The 13,421-nt window shown below is 44.0% G+C and overlaps 1 protein-coding gene and 1 pseudogene across 1 annotated transcript in view; both read right to left on the bottom strand.

Annotated features, from left to right (window-relative positions):
* Positions 1 to 13,421, bottom strand: part of LOC126252464 (protein SOX-15-like) — a 299,474-nt gene that overhangs the window by 119,407 nt on the left and 166,646 nt on the right. The window lies entirely within an intron of this gene.
* On the bottom strand, positions 4,350 to 4,467 carry LOC126254348 (5S ribosomal RNA; annotated as a pseudogene).

Consider the following 13,421-nt stretch of genomic DNA (forward strand, 5'->3'; position numbering starts at 1 on the left):
CCTGTTTTCTATTTAGATTATTCAAATCGTGGTTCCGTACATGTATGGTTCTTCAGGTTGAACTTATTCATCTGCGTAGTGCTAAACACCACGTGGGCTCTAAGTACAGCTATTCCCATTAGAAGACAGGATAATTCTCATCATAGTGAATACATCTCAGCATAGTGATTACATAAATGTGTATTCAAACTTGCGAATGTCGAAATTTACCGATTTTATTAGATTGTGACGAACTGAGTCAGGAACTCATGTCCATCCTCAATAGTTTCTTTATCTTATAATTTTCTTGAAGCAACAGTGCACAGCTGTCAAGTACTTGAAATAATACGTTACAGGTCACCAGCTGTACCAAAACAACATTATTCCTCTACTGTTTTCGGTTCATAAAACCACCGTCACTGAAGGACTATAACAACGCAATGCACAAGCTGTAGGATACAAAGACAAACACAGAAAAATGTTCTGAAAACTTATAGCTGTAAGGTTACTTACAAAGCTGGACGCCGGAGATTTACGCTTACACATCAGTACAATGACAGATCGCTATGAATTTCCCTCCGTCTTGGTTCACACAGTATTCGCTAATCATGACAATAACGTATGTCAGAAGATCAAGATCACAAACTTGATATACGGTAATCATACTCGTCAGGTTGCGTATTTTACCATGACAAAGTGCCAAAGATAACATAAAAAGAACTCACAAAAAAATTTGACTATCAAAGATCTACGAGTGTGGTCAGTAACGTCCATAGGCCTTCTAATCTATGCCAACAAAATTGGCTTATACATATCGTTATTAATACACAAACACAGTTAAAGAGGACAGTTGTAAAAAGCGCATACTTACTGTCATTCAAACACAAAAATTTAGCATATTAATGTGGTCACTTGTATTTCTCAAACAAGTAAATAAATTAAGAAAAATTTCCGTGTACGGTTATCATAATCAATAATAACCTCTTTTGGAATTAGCGATCGACTAGCAATACATTTCAGCCCATTAACAGAAAATAATAGTTGACAGTATGCAATATTACAGCTAGTTAATGTATCAGTTTACGATCCAGGCATTCTTTGAGCAGCCAGTCGAAAATCTATACATCTGTGCTTTGCTCTTTCTTTGACAGTAAAACGAGTGTTATATTATTTACGAAAGTAACAGTCCTCACATCTCTATGAATACATGGCCAAAAACCTACTAAAGGGTTGCCTCTAGGTGCTAAGGCCTTATTTTAATACCTACTGTGGTAGAATGAAAGTTTTTCTAACCTGCTTAATACGTCTTGCTAGTCACACAAGAAAAAAATGTAAGACATAAGTCTTCAACTGCAAGTGTACAGGATTTAGTTAAGAACTTTATTTTAAGAATAAGACGCCTATAAAGTGAAATTGGTGTTCCGAAGAATATCTAAATATGAATGAGAATATGGACCACTTTTAAGGTAAATTAGGTGATGATATTTGCTGGATGGTTGCGACGTGTTACACATTGTCCTTATTATGAGGGTATGGTGGGGGCTATTAGGAGCTGTGAGTAGAGATTGGGATCTGAGAGGTATTGGGGGTTATCATACGGTCTACCCGACGGGAGGCCCTAGCCACACGACATTTCCATTACCATCATATGGAAATGGATGGGAGTTGTCTGTTTGGGAAAGAACTGATAAGTAGATGTTAGGAGATAACTGGAATGGCAGTTGGCCAAGATGGTTTGTGTATGATATGTTATAGTTAGAAGGAAGGGTAGATTTCAGGAAATAGTTCATTGTCTGCGAGGGGGATGCAATTGAAAATACATATGGAGAGAAAGGAAAGGTGGAGTGTGCTAATAAAGACACGACAGCGGGACGAGTTTCTTAAGAATGGACACTACAGAGTTGTGGAAATTTAGTTTTTAGGAGACATAGCAGAGGCGAAGGTGTTCTAGGTATTTTGACAAGGTATAGCTCTCTGTGCGTCACAGACAGAAACCCGTTAAAGCCTTATCCAAAAATATTTCGGGATTTTCCTTGTGCAAAAGAAAAGCAAAACAATTAAACATCCACTAGACCACGACATTATGAGAAGTTGAACATTAGCTGAATTTAACTGAAATAGATAAAAATACCGCCATAGTTTTGTTCAAAGAACAATCATAACTTTCGTCTGAAGTGACTAGGGAAAACACTCAAACTGAAGATATTGGAATGGGACATTCATATCTTATTACTCCATACTGTTGCTAGATGGTTCCTCTGCTGTGTACAGAGTTTCGGTTATCGGTCATCTGTTGATTTTACAACTTCTTGTTGCAAGTGACAGGGCTTCCACATTTGGTAATGCTTCATGTGAGAGGAACTAATCATTTCACTCCATTGGTTGCTACTTTAAACTATGTGTGTTTGCATACAACTGGCTGAAGGAACCAGTTGTCAGGTCACAGAAGACGATAGCAGACTATCTCCGAAAGCTTCATTCCTAATGAGGCAGAGCAGTATTCAAACCAACAATTGGATTGATGACAACATTATTATTATTATCTCTCTGGAGTGCTTTACAATACTCTGTATTGAGACCTGCGTAAGTTGAATCGGGTGTGCAACTCTCGAACTGCTCACTTTACGTGCATAAAATGGGTTGTGTGAAATAATGGTCGCTGCTGATACCTACAGGTGAAATGACAGTAAGAAATAGAGGACAGCGTAGAGTGTGTCGAAAGCAGGCTTACTAATAAAAAGGATAGCTAACGTTCAACTACTGACAATGTGATGTTAGAAATGTTGGCAAAGAGAAAAATACAGGTATTACTCGCAGATTTTCAAAGAGGTTATGACAGTATTCATCAAAATAGACTCCATAAAATCCTGAAGGAGTTCCGAACCACAAATAAATGGTTCAAATGGCTCTGAGCACTATGGGACTTAACTTCTGAGGTCATCAGTCCCCTAAAACTTAGAACTACTTAAACCTAACTAACCTAAGGACATCACACACATCCATGCCCGAGGAAGGATTCGAACCTGCGACCGTAGCGATCGCGCGGTTCCAGACTGTAGCGCCTAGAACCGCTCGGCCTCTCCGGCCGGCAAACCCCAAATAAGCTCACTGAAATGATTAGAGTATGTATGAATGAATGGAGAGCGATACTAAGAACTGATGGAAGATAGTCACAAACTTTTCTCATAAGAACTGGATTAATACAGGGATATGGACTGTCATGCTTACTATTTAATCTCAGCTTTGAGAAAGTCGTAAGAGAGATCGAAGTCTAAGAGTGTAATGGGCTACAAATGGAAGGTGACGGCTTTCAGAAGTTGCTTACGCAGACGACATAATGTTAGTGAGAAAGAATGAGCAAAATCTTTGGAATTTGTGTAAACAGATCGCTGTAGCAGCAAGTAAAGCAGGACTACTCATCAATAAACAATAAACAAAAACAAAACAAAAAACATATGCAAGTAGGCAGAATTAAATATGCACAAGAGCATTTCATAGTTGACGAGACAAATATGTTGACATGTTCAAGTACCTAGGAATGGTACAATCGTTGTAATGAAATATCCATAGAATTTTTGCTGGCACCAGATGTCTATATGCTATCAGAGATACGTTCAAGTCTAAAGCCATATCACATTCTGCGAAAATTAAGATCTTCAATGCCGTTATATGCTCCATTGTCCTATATGGTTCTGGAAGCTGGGCGCTAACAAAAAGGGAGCCGTAAAAGTTACTAACAAGTAGGCCTTCTGGGAGACGGAGTTACGTGCAGATCAAGAAATAATAATGAATTTTATAAAATCATGAACCAGCAAGACGTTTTGCAATATCAGAAGAGCAGACGACTCCAATGGGCAGATGACGTAATCCGTATGTCAGAGACCCGACGTCCGATGCAGGCTCTCATTGCCCACAGCAAAAATACCGTGAGTAGGCTAACAAACAGATGGTAAAACTAAACTCCTTCCGAACAGGCCTTGGAAGGCCCAACGGAACCGACCGGCCGCCGTGTCATCCTCAGCCCCGCCGGCCGAAGTGGCCGAGTGGTTCTAGGCGCTACAGTCTGGAACCGCGCGACCGCTACGGTCGCAGGTTCGAATCCTGCCTCGGGCATGGAAGTTTGTGATGTTCTTAGGTTAGTTAGGTTTAAGTAGTTCTCAGTTCTAGGGGACTGATGACCTCAGAAGTTAAGTCCCATAGTACTCAGAGCCCACATCCTCAGCCCATAGGCGTCACTGGATGCTGATATGGAGGGGCATGTGGTCAGCACACCGCTCTCCCGACCGTATATCAGTTTACGGGACCGGAGCCGCTACGTCTCAATCACGTAGCTCCTCAGTTTGCCTCACAAGGGCTGAGTGCACCCCGCTTGCCAACAGCGCTCGGCAGACCGGATTGTCACCCATCCAAGTGCTAGCCCAGCCCGACAGCGCTTAACTTCGGTGATCTGATGGGAATCGGTGTTACCACTGCGGCAAGGCCGTTGGCAACGAACGGATGGTAAGACGCCGAAATGAAAGATACGAAAGCTCGGAATACAGTTAATTGCGAGGAAACACAACAGACAGAATGCAATGGAGATTGATAGTTGATGCAGCACAAGATCTACAAGTCTTGTAACCGCTGGATAAGATAAGGAAGGGCATGAAGTTCGAAATTTTTTGTCTCCATAATCTCACAGGATCGCGTCGTCGTACATCAGGCGCCATACGTCGAGGCTGGTGGATGGATAGGAGACGGCAGTGGTGTCCCACGCGCTTGCTCTGTGCCCCAGCGCCGAGGGCGCCTGGAATGTGTCGGCGGGTGGCGGCGCCCATCGTCCTCCGGCTGTGTATACACAGCACAGCGCGACACGTCGACACGGTACAACGCAACACGACGCAGCACAGCACAGGGCAGCGTGCTCCGAGCTGCCTGTGCTGGAACGCGCCTGCCGCCCCTCCACATGTATACCAGGCACGGACAGACTCCTGTCGCTGCTAAGTAGGCCGCCGCTCATCTTCATAATGCAGTCTTTAGCTTCCGTTACAAATCCAGCCATCCCTCGTTCCTTCCAGGACCATTTTAGCTAAAGCTGTACGTTTGTGCCTACTACCCTACACCGAATGCGACAGAGTTAAGCTGCAGTTAGAGGCAGTGGTGCGAATCTCCTTGGCAGAACAACGCTTATTATCGAAAATTGCAACCGACAGTCTCTGACTGGGACTTGGCACAAAGCCTAATTTTCAGAATTAGAACAATTTCAAAGGTACTGCATCTTTCATCAAGATGAAAGCTTTCATGATTGCTGGAAACATGGGAACGCTTCTGTTCTATGCTTGTTACATTTAAATGGCATTTAGGACGCCCTTCTTTAGACGGTACGATAAGACTATTGACAGAAAACGTAAATGCCATCAAGGAAAAGTGTCCACTTGGAAGCCAATTGTCAGTGAAAAGACGACAGAAAATTGAATGAAAAATCAATGTTGATGAAGATTCTACAAAACCAGTTATAATGAACTCATAAAAACAATACTGGTACACAAGCGCATGGAAACATAGGCATTTCAAGAAATTTTATAGCTGTTAGTGAACGGGATACGGTTTTGAAACTTTCTGGCAGGTTAAAACTATTTACCGGGCCGGAATTCAAGCCTGAGACGTTTGCCTTTTGGGGCTAAGTGCTCCACCAACTGAGTACACGAGCGCGATTCACAACTTGTCATCACAGCCAGGCTTCTGCCAAAACATCTTCTTCCTTCCAAACTTCACATAAGTTCTGCTGCGAAACTTGCTGCACTACCACTCCTGGAAGAAAGGATATTCCGGCGACACGGTTCAGCCACAGCCTGGTGGTTGTTTCCAGAATGAAATTTTCACCCTGCAGCAGAGTGTGCCATGATTTAGATCTTCCTGGCAGGTTAAAACTGTGTGCCGGCCCGACACTTGAACTTGAGACCTTTGCGTTTCGCGGGAGAGTACTAGTTGAAATGGATAGAGAATGGACAGAGTGAGAAGGAAAAGGAAATAGAGAGAGGGGAGGTGCATGAGGCATGTGGAAGGTGTAGAAAGGTAGTGGGCAGGTGAAGAAGGACGAGGGGGAGGTGCAGATAAGAAATAGAGAGGGGGAGGTGGGGTAGTCACAAGGTGGAGGGAGGAAGACATTGCCAGAGCGAGGGGCTGGAGGAAACGGGTTAGGTTAGATTACAGACGAAGTGACAGAGACAGTGGGGAGGAAGAGACAGATAGAGGTGGGAGGATGAACTGTATAGAGGAAGAGGTGGTGACAGAAAGGGGTAGGAGGATGGTGTTCAGTATATGTGTCAAATGCACATGTAGATGGAGCCACAGGGAAAAGGTTAGTATTAACTAATGGTCTCCTACTGGAACACATGTACAGATGTTATGTTGTGCTTGCGGATGTTCAGTTGTTATTACTGGGTATTTTCAGTCAGGCTGAGTTATCACGTGGACTTGCCTGAGAACTGGCAAGGAATCAGTTGAAGATGTTTAAGTCGAACATTCAAGTTAAAGTATCAAGAAAACGGTTAGTTTTTAGTCTGAGGATACGACTTTTAGCTGTAATTAACATGGAAATAATTTACATCCTTGAATGAAATTTTCACTTTGCAGCGGAGTGTGTGGCGGACCGGGACTGGAACTCGGGGTCTTTGCCTTTCGCGGGCAAGTGCTCTAGACTCGAACTCGGGACCTTTGCCTTTCGCGGGCAAGTGTTCTACCACTAATTATTTATTTATTTTTTTCACTTGCCTGAGAAAGGAAAACGTTCCGAGTTCGAGTCTCTGTCCGGGGCACAGTTTTAATCTGCCAGGAAGTTTCAGTTTCCCATAGTTGAGCTGGCCATTGTAATAGCCAACCAAACACATAAGACTGGTCGTGGTGAGATCGGGGCTACCACTGCCACCAGGACATCAATTGTGTTAGGAATGTGGCTCATGTCGAGTACAGCTTAGTCCTGTGTAAAAGCTTCGTACTTGTGCCTTTTAGTTTTAGGGTAAAACCAATGTTGCACAAAATGTGACTTTCAGTACCAGGAAGAACTTCCACTCTGCAGTGAAATGTGCGCTGATTTGAAACTATCTGGAAGATTGAAAATGTGTCCTATATCTGCGCTCGAACCTGAAATCTTTGCCTATCGCAGGCAAGCGCTGTACTGACTGAGCTATCCAAGCACTACTTGCTACCCGCCCTCGTAGCTATATTTCCTCCAGTACCTATTGTGATATCTTCCAAACTTCACAGACGTTCTTGCGCATTCTTTGCGGGACTAGCATTGAAAGAGAGGATATTGCGGAATAAGTGCTTAGCCCGAGCCAAATAACTGTTTTAGTAGCTGAATATTTTTTAAGCGACGAGTATTTGTATTGTGTTAAGGAGTTAATTAGCCTAGTCACATTAATGTCACCACCGCTTATGTTCGACGTCAATAAGCAATAACCACTCACAAATGGCAGGTGACAGCACTAATAGCGGACGGCATGTAAAGGCTGTTGGGAGAAGCGGACAACAGTGCAATCGTTGTAGTAATATGGAAACTGAGCAGTTTATCTGAATTCCTAAAGAGTATGATCATTGGCTTTTGGCCAAAGGTGGAAGCGTTTCAGAAACGAGTAAGTCTGGAAACTGTTCGCGTGTGGCCGTAGTTAAAGTATACCGTGGTTGACAAAATGGAGCTATCCAAAATCGGCGCCTAGCAGCGGTGTTGCTCCAGGGTCCATAGATGACGGGGGTGAACGACGACCGCGGAGCTGTGTGCAGGTGAATAGATACGTACGAACAGACGTGGAGCTGTTGAAAAACTGACTGCCCAGATGACGCAAGGAACTATTAAGTGTCTCCTCAAAGAAGGTCCAGCGAACTTTGCTCCGCAGCAGTCATCTCTTTCATGCACCCATGCTGACTGCTGTTCACTTTCGCTTCTATCAGCAGGACAATGCAATGTGTTACACAGCTCGGACTGTGTGTGCGTGGTTCAAGGAGTACCGTGGTACGTTTACCGTAATCCCTCGGCTACCAAACACTGAGGATTTAAATCCAGTCGAGAATCTGTGGGACCAAATCAGTCGGGCTCTTCGCGCCAAGGATACTCAGCCGAGAAACATAGCGCAGGTGACCACGCATTGGAGTCGGCATGGTTCCACATCCCTACTGGTACCTCGTTAACTCTCCTCCTGCACGTCTTGCGCTGCAAAAGTGGTTATTCAGGCTTTTGACAGCTGGCCACATGAATGCGACTCGACAGTGTGTAACGTAGGAGGAGCTGTATGTTTCGGGGTATTTCGCTGGTGAGAAGCAAGAAACAGAGCAGTGGGATCATCGGGTTCTGCGGTATCAACTTGCGGAGGTTCATCCGGCGTACAACGAAACTCCTCTGCAACGCGGTCTCCTGCAGTCGGGCCAAGGAACTGGAAAGATGCCGGCAGATAGACAGGCGAACCTCACTGAGGCGTGTTGGCGCCAGCGAGCAGCGAAAGCCGCGGACCGAGAAACGAGAGCAGCATGTGGGGGCGGCAGCGGCAGCGCCAGAGAACGGCACAGCGCACACCACCGGGCTGTGGGAGCCGCCGGCGTTCCCACAGCGGGCAGAAGGGCGAGAGGGCGCCTACCTTAGCGGACGTCGCGTCTGCTGTCTCAGATCTCCCGCCTCCATCTGCCGCAGCCGTGAAATTACCTTATTTCGGAAGTCGTAGACAGGATCTCATTTCCATTTGTAGCCGTGGTGAAAACAATGTACGAGACAGATGCCGCCTTTCCAGATGTCCGACAAGCTTGAAGGGCAGGATTTTTCGTAAGGACCTCCAAGCTTCCAGAAGACGGCTGCGCTACAACTATAAGACGTACAGGAAACAGACACTTATCAGTGGACAAGAGCATCTCTCCAAGTTTTTAACGCACATGACAGGTGCTCAACGTGTACACCGTTTGTGCGTCAAATTCATAGAAATCGCTGACACGAACCGCCTGGAAGGCGCAAGAGCAGCCCGCTTTGGAAATTTGTTGACTGGGTTGCCTACCTGCAGGCGCGAGCAGATTCGATGCGACACTACAGAGAGGATAGTATGTCTACATGTTCTCACGCACATGCACTGTAGTGCAACTACGCCACGGTGCTTGTTAAAAAACTTCGGCGAGATGCTCTGTCCGCTGACACGTGTCATTTTGCTGTATGCCTCGTAACTTTGGTGCAGTCGTCTTTTGAAACCTCAGAGGCACGTATGAATAAAGGTTTCGAGAAACAGCTGTAACCTGTCGCCTTTCGTGATCCTTCAGTTTTTATTTGACAAAGATCGGTTTAGAGTCGCCTAATAATTCATCATGAGATGGGAAAAATGTACTAAAAATTTGTGGCATTGTGGAGGGTGTTAGCTGTGGCAAGACGTAAAAAAAGAAAGCACTGAATTTGCTAAGAATTATTTACATCATGAGACCATTTAAAGGCATTACTTACGGTTATTAACACCCGATAGTTCTGTAAAACATAATGTCCGTAATAATGTTAAATCTGTTGCACTACACAAGCTTTGCCACAGGCAGCAACTCCCACGTGTTTCACACAATTTAAATAAATCAAAGAGCGTTACTCAAGTTATCTTCAAAGACTCTCTTTCCTCAGCATTCACAATGCCTGTTGGTGATATATCGATTTATATTGCAGTAATACATACAAAAGCAACATGTATTCAAGTTTCAAAGTTGATGTGTCCTATCTACAAAGTGTATCAATCTAGGAGTTCAGGATGATATTTTGTCTACAGTCTTAGTAATAAAACTACTTTGACATGTCTCTTATTGCTTGGTAAACACTGATAATTATTCATGGATTAAACATCAGAGCTTTGCATGTGGGTTCATTTAATGGAATGTTAAGTTATGCGTGCATTTCGGAGGGTGATATACTATTTATTTACAGCTCCACCAAAATAGACATGTGTTTCAAAGTTTTACTGACCTTCAAAGTAGTTTGTAGGTTGTGTTTAAAAAATGAACAGCATAGAGTCAGAAGTGTTTACTCTTCCTGCAGAACCTGACCATCATTTTGCAGGACAATGCTCAATCAAGTACAGTGCAAGCTGTTACTGATTTGTTTGACTGATGGGGCTGCTAAGTGCTATATCACCTACTACACTCCCCTGACTGAAGCCCTCGTAAGTTCAACTCGACTTCTAAATTGAAGGAAAAACTTCACCGCATTTGCTTCAGAACTGCTACAAATTCGTCGGGCAATAGTCCGCGCCGCTTGAACTGTCAACACAACTGGCACTGCCAAGAGTACCCTACGACTTGCATATCACTGGCAACGGGCTATACACACTACTTTGAAGGTCAGTAAAACTTTGAAACACGTATATTCCTTTTATGAGCTGTAAATAAATGGTTGCCACTATTAAAGTTCTAACCCTCGTAGAGTCCAATACATTTTATTCGACGAAGAATGTTCAATAGAAATGAAGTATCGAAGGAGATTGCCCCAAGATAAGATGATATGGCCTCTATAGTTCTCAATTTAGAAATATTTATAATGTAGAGTCAACGGTTCTGTCGATGGTATTGTCTACATGACTGTATCGTCATTGGATGGTCGTAAGGGATTGTGGAAATAGGTCGACGTAATTTCCACTTGGTGCAGTGAATGACATTCTCTTTACATATGGAAAAATACAAGATAATGCCCGTAACATAAATAAGTAACCCGATAAAGTACAATTGCAAGATTAGGTAAAAGCTTTCTGGGCCCACCGCATGGATTAAGTGTCTGGAGTTAGCACTAAGAAAAATATGTTATAGGGTGAGAACGTAAAATCAGTAGTAGGTAAGGCAGATGCCTTCCTGATTCATTTATTGAGTATTCAAGTGCGAACTGGCGTAACTTTCTTGTGCCGCCATTTCGCGATCGAAGAGATTGCTGTATTAAGAAGAAGCCTACGGCTACCAGTTATTGTATGCTGTTCCCTATTTCGATTATAAAAGAGGTCGGATTCTTCCTACACTCCTGGAGGTGGCGTAATATAAAACTGAAACTGGTAGCACAAATAAAATAGATTCGGAAATTTAGACGGCTACAAATGTTTTGTTTGATGTTTTATGCCTACTCAAATCTTTCAAACTGCATCACCATTCAAGAGACTTTAAGTCTTACTGCTAGCAGTTATTCAGAGTTTCATATTTTACTATTGCGATTACGGTACTGGGTTCACATCCATATCGCACAGTGACCAACTATAAGTTGTCCATTATAACATTGTGAACATTGTTAGAATCTTGTGACTGCTATTTTATCTTCACTATTGTTCAGTTTCGGATACTATGCCTGATATTTTTCTGTTCCACGATTAATATACGCGTGTGCTGCTCATTCAACTATCTTTTCTCATATTACAGCCAGATTTCGTTTCTTATTGTGTTACTTGTATAATTGACAGGGCTGTTACAAGATACAGGTTCTTTATATCAGGACAAGATAGGTTTACTTGGCACAATATTATGTATTTCTGAAGGGAACATACCACACAAGAAAATGGAAATTTGTGGTAAGTCCTATGGCACCAAACTGCTGAGGTCATCAGTCCCTAAGCTTACACACTACTTAATCTAACTTAAACTACCTTACGCTAAGGACAACACACACAACCATGCCCGAGGGAGGACTCGAACCTCCGACGGGTGCAGCCGCACCATTTAAGACATAAAGCCTGAAAAGGAGACTAGTGAAAACGTGTACGGCGATTAATGTTATATTATGGCATCCATTAATTACGTAAGAGTTGCTGCTAACGTTAGAGAAGAATGTCCTGTAACCGTAACGTAAAATGAGAAGAGATTAGTACATATTCATATCAACCAAGTACTTCATGAGAGCTTTATCAAGAAAAGATATGATAAAACGATCGTAATGTGTAAAACAAAACATATACGTCATAAAGGGCTCAGTAAACATTGTCAAGTCTGAAATGCAAAAAGACCATATTCGCTACTCATTAAAAGCTACGTTTGTTGTTCCGTTTTTTAAAATTCATTTTAGTGGTGTTGTTGAATAGAGTATAGCACGAATGGCATCCGTGAGCAAATATCTTTATGCAGAAGGCCACATAAGAGGGAGACAGTATGAAAGTAAGGAATTCAAACGTGGTCCAACTATTCTTGTTTGCTACAACACTAAAGTGCTCCCCCTTCGTCAACTTTTGTTGCTCGTTAGATTTCCTGTTTGTGCCACGATTGACGTTAACTGTTGTGCCCCACGGCTCCCACTTACATGATCTCGAACCTTTGGACATTCGTTTCTTTACGGGGAAGGTCCCGCGGTTCATCTGAAAGTGTTTGTGGTAAGTATATATAAAGGTATAGCTCCATCGCTCTGGCCTCAAACAGGCCAGTCGCAACCGACCGACCGCCGTGTTATCCTCAGACACTGTCGTCATTTTGATGCGGAGTGGAAGGGCATGGGGTAAGCACACAGCCATGCCTGCCGTTGTCGGCTTTATAGTCCACGGTGCCGCTATTTATCATTCAAGTAGCTCCTCAGTGGTCATCGCGGGGTCCAGTCATTCCACCAAGGAGAAATCCTTGCCAGTACAGGAAACTGAAACCGTGACCCTACATGGTAGCAGCCACGCTAACCGCTCAGCTACGGACGCTGACATTGAAAGAATTATAAATTACAGAACAAAAGGCAACTGTAGCATTCAAAGTGCTGTCGATAAAAAGTTATAGGGATAAAGATATAAAAAATATTACTGTACTTCAAGACGGGTGGAAGCCCAAATCAAAGTCTTATCGTAAATTAAAGCTATACAAAAAGTACCCTGTTGTGTGCCATTAACATGTACACATCAATGGAAAGCCGTTCAATTGAAAGTAAAGCCGCGAATGTTATGGAATGGTTACGAAAGATACAGCTAAACAGCGCAATGCTTGTGCTTACTGTTGGCTTTAAACATACAAGTCAGTGAAACCCATAACTTTGCTGACTGCGTTCTTCTTCTCGGAAGACTAGCGGAGAAGCGCCCATATTTGTGTGTGGCCAAGAGGTAAACAGCGCAAAGAAAATAATCGGCTCTGGTGCTCAGGACACGGAATAGTACGTGGCGGAACCGCTGTAGCGGCTAGCCGCCCGTCGACAGGTTGATGGCTCGCTGCATTACGGTCAGAGGTCGTTGACTGCAGGTCCGCGGGGCTCCCCGGCCACCGCCTGCAGCCGGAGGGACACGTGCTGGCCTCGCGCTGCTGTCGTCGCGGCCGCGCCCCGTTGTTGCGTCTGCGCCGGGATTCCCCGAATCCTCGTTAAAAGCCGGGCCACGGCTTTTCGGGAGCCGCGCCTCACTCATAAATGGCCAGCAGGTGGCGGCGGCGGCGGCAGCCACAACAGCCTCAACGCGGCCGGCGTTGGCGGGTCTGACACGTGCGCGCGCTCTCTGCCCTCCCTAACGAGCACGTTTGGGGTG

The sequence above is a fragment of the Schistocerca nitens genome, chromosome 4, assembly GCF_023898315.1.
Source record: "Schistocerca nitens isolate TAMUIC-IGC-003100 chromosome 4, iqSchNite1.1, whole genome shotgun sequence".
In the NCBI taxonomy this organism is placed as follows: domain Eukaryota; kingdom Metazoa; phylum Arthropoda; class Insecta; order Orthoptera; family Acrididae; genus Schistocerca; species Schistocerca nitens.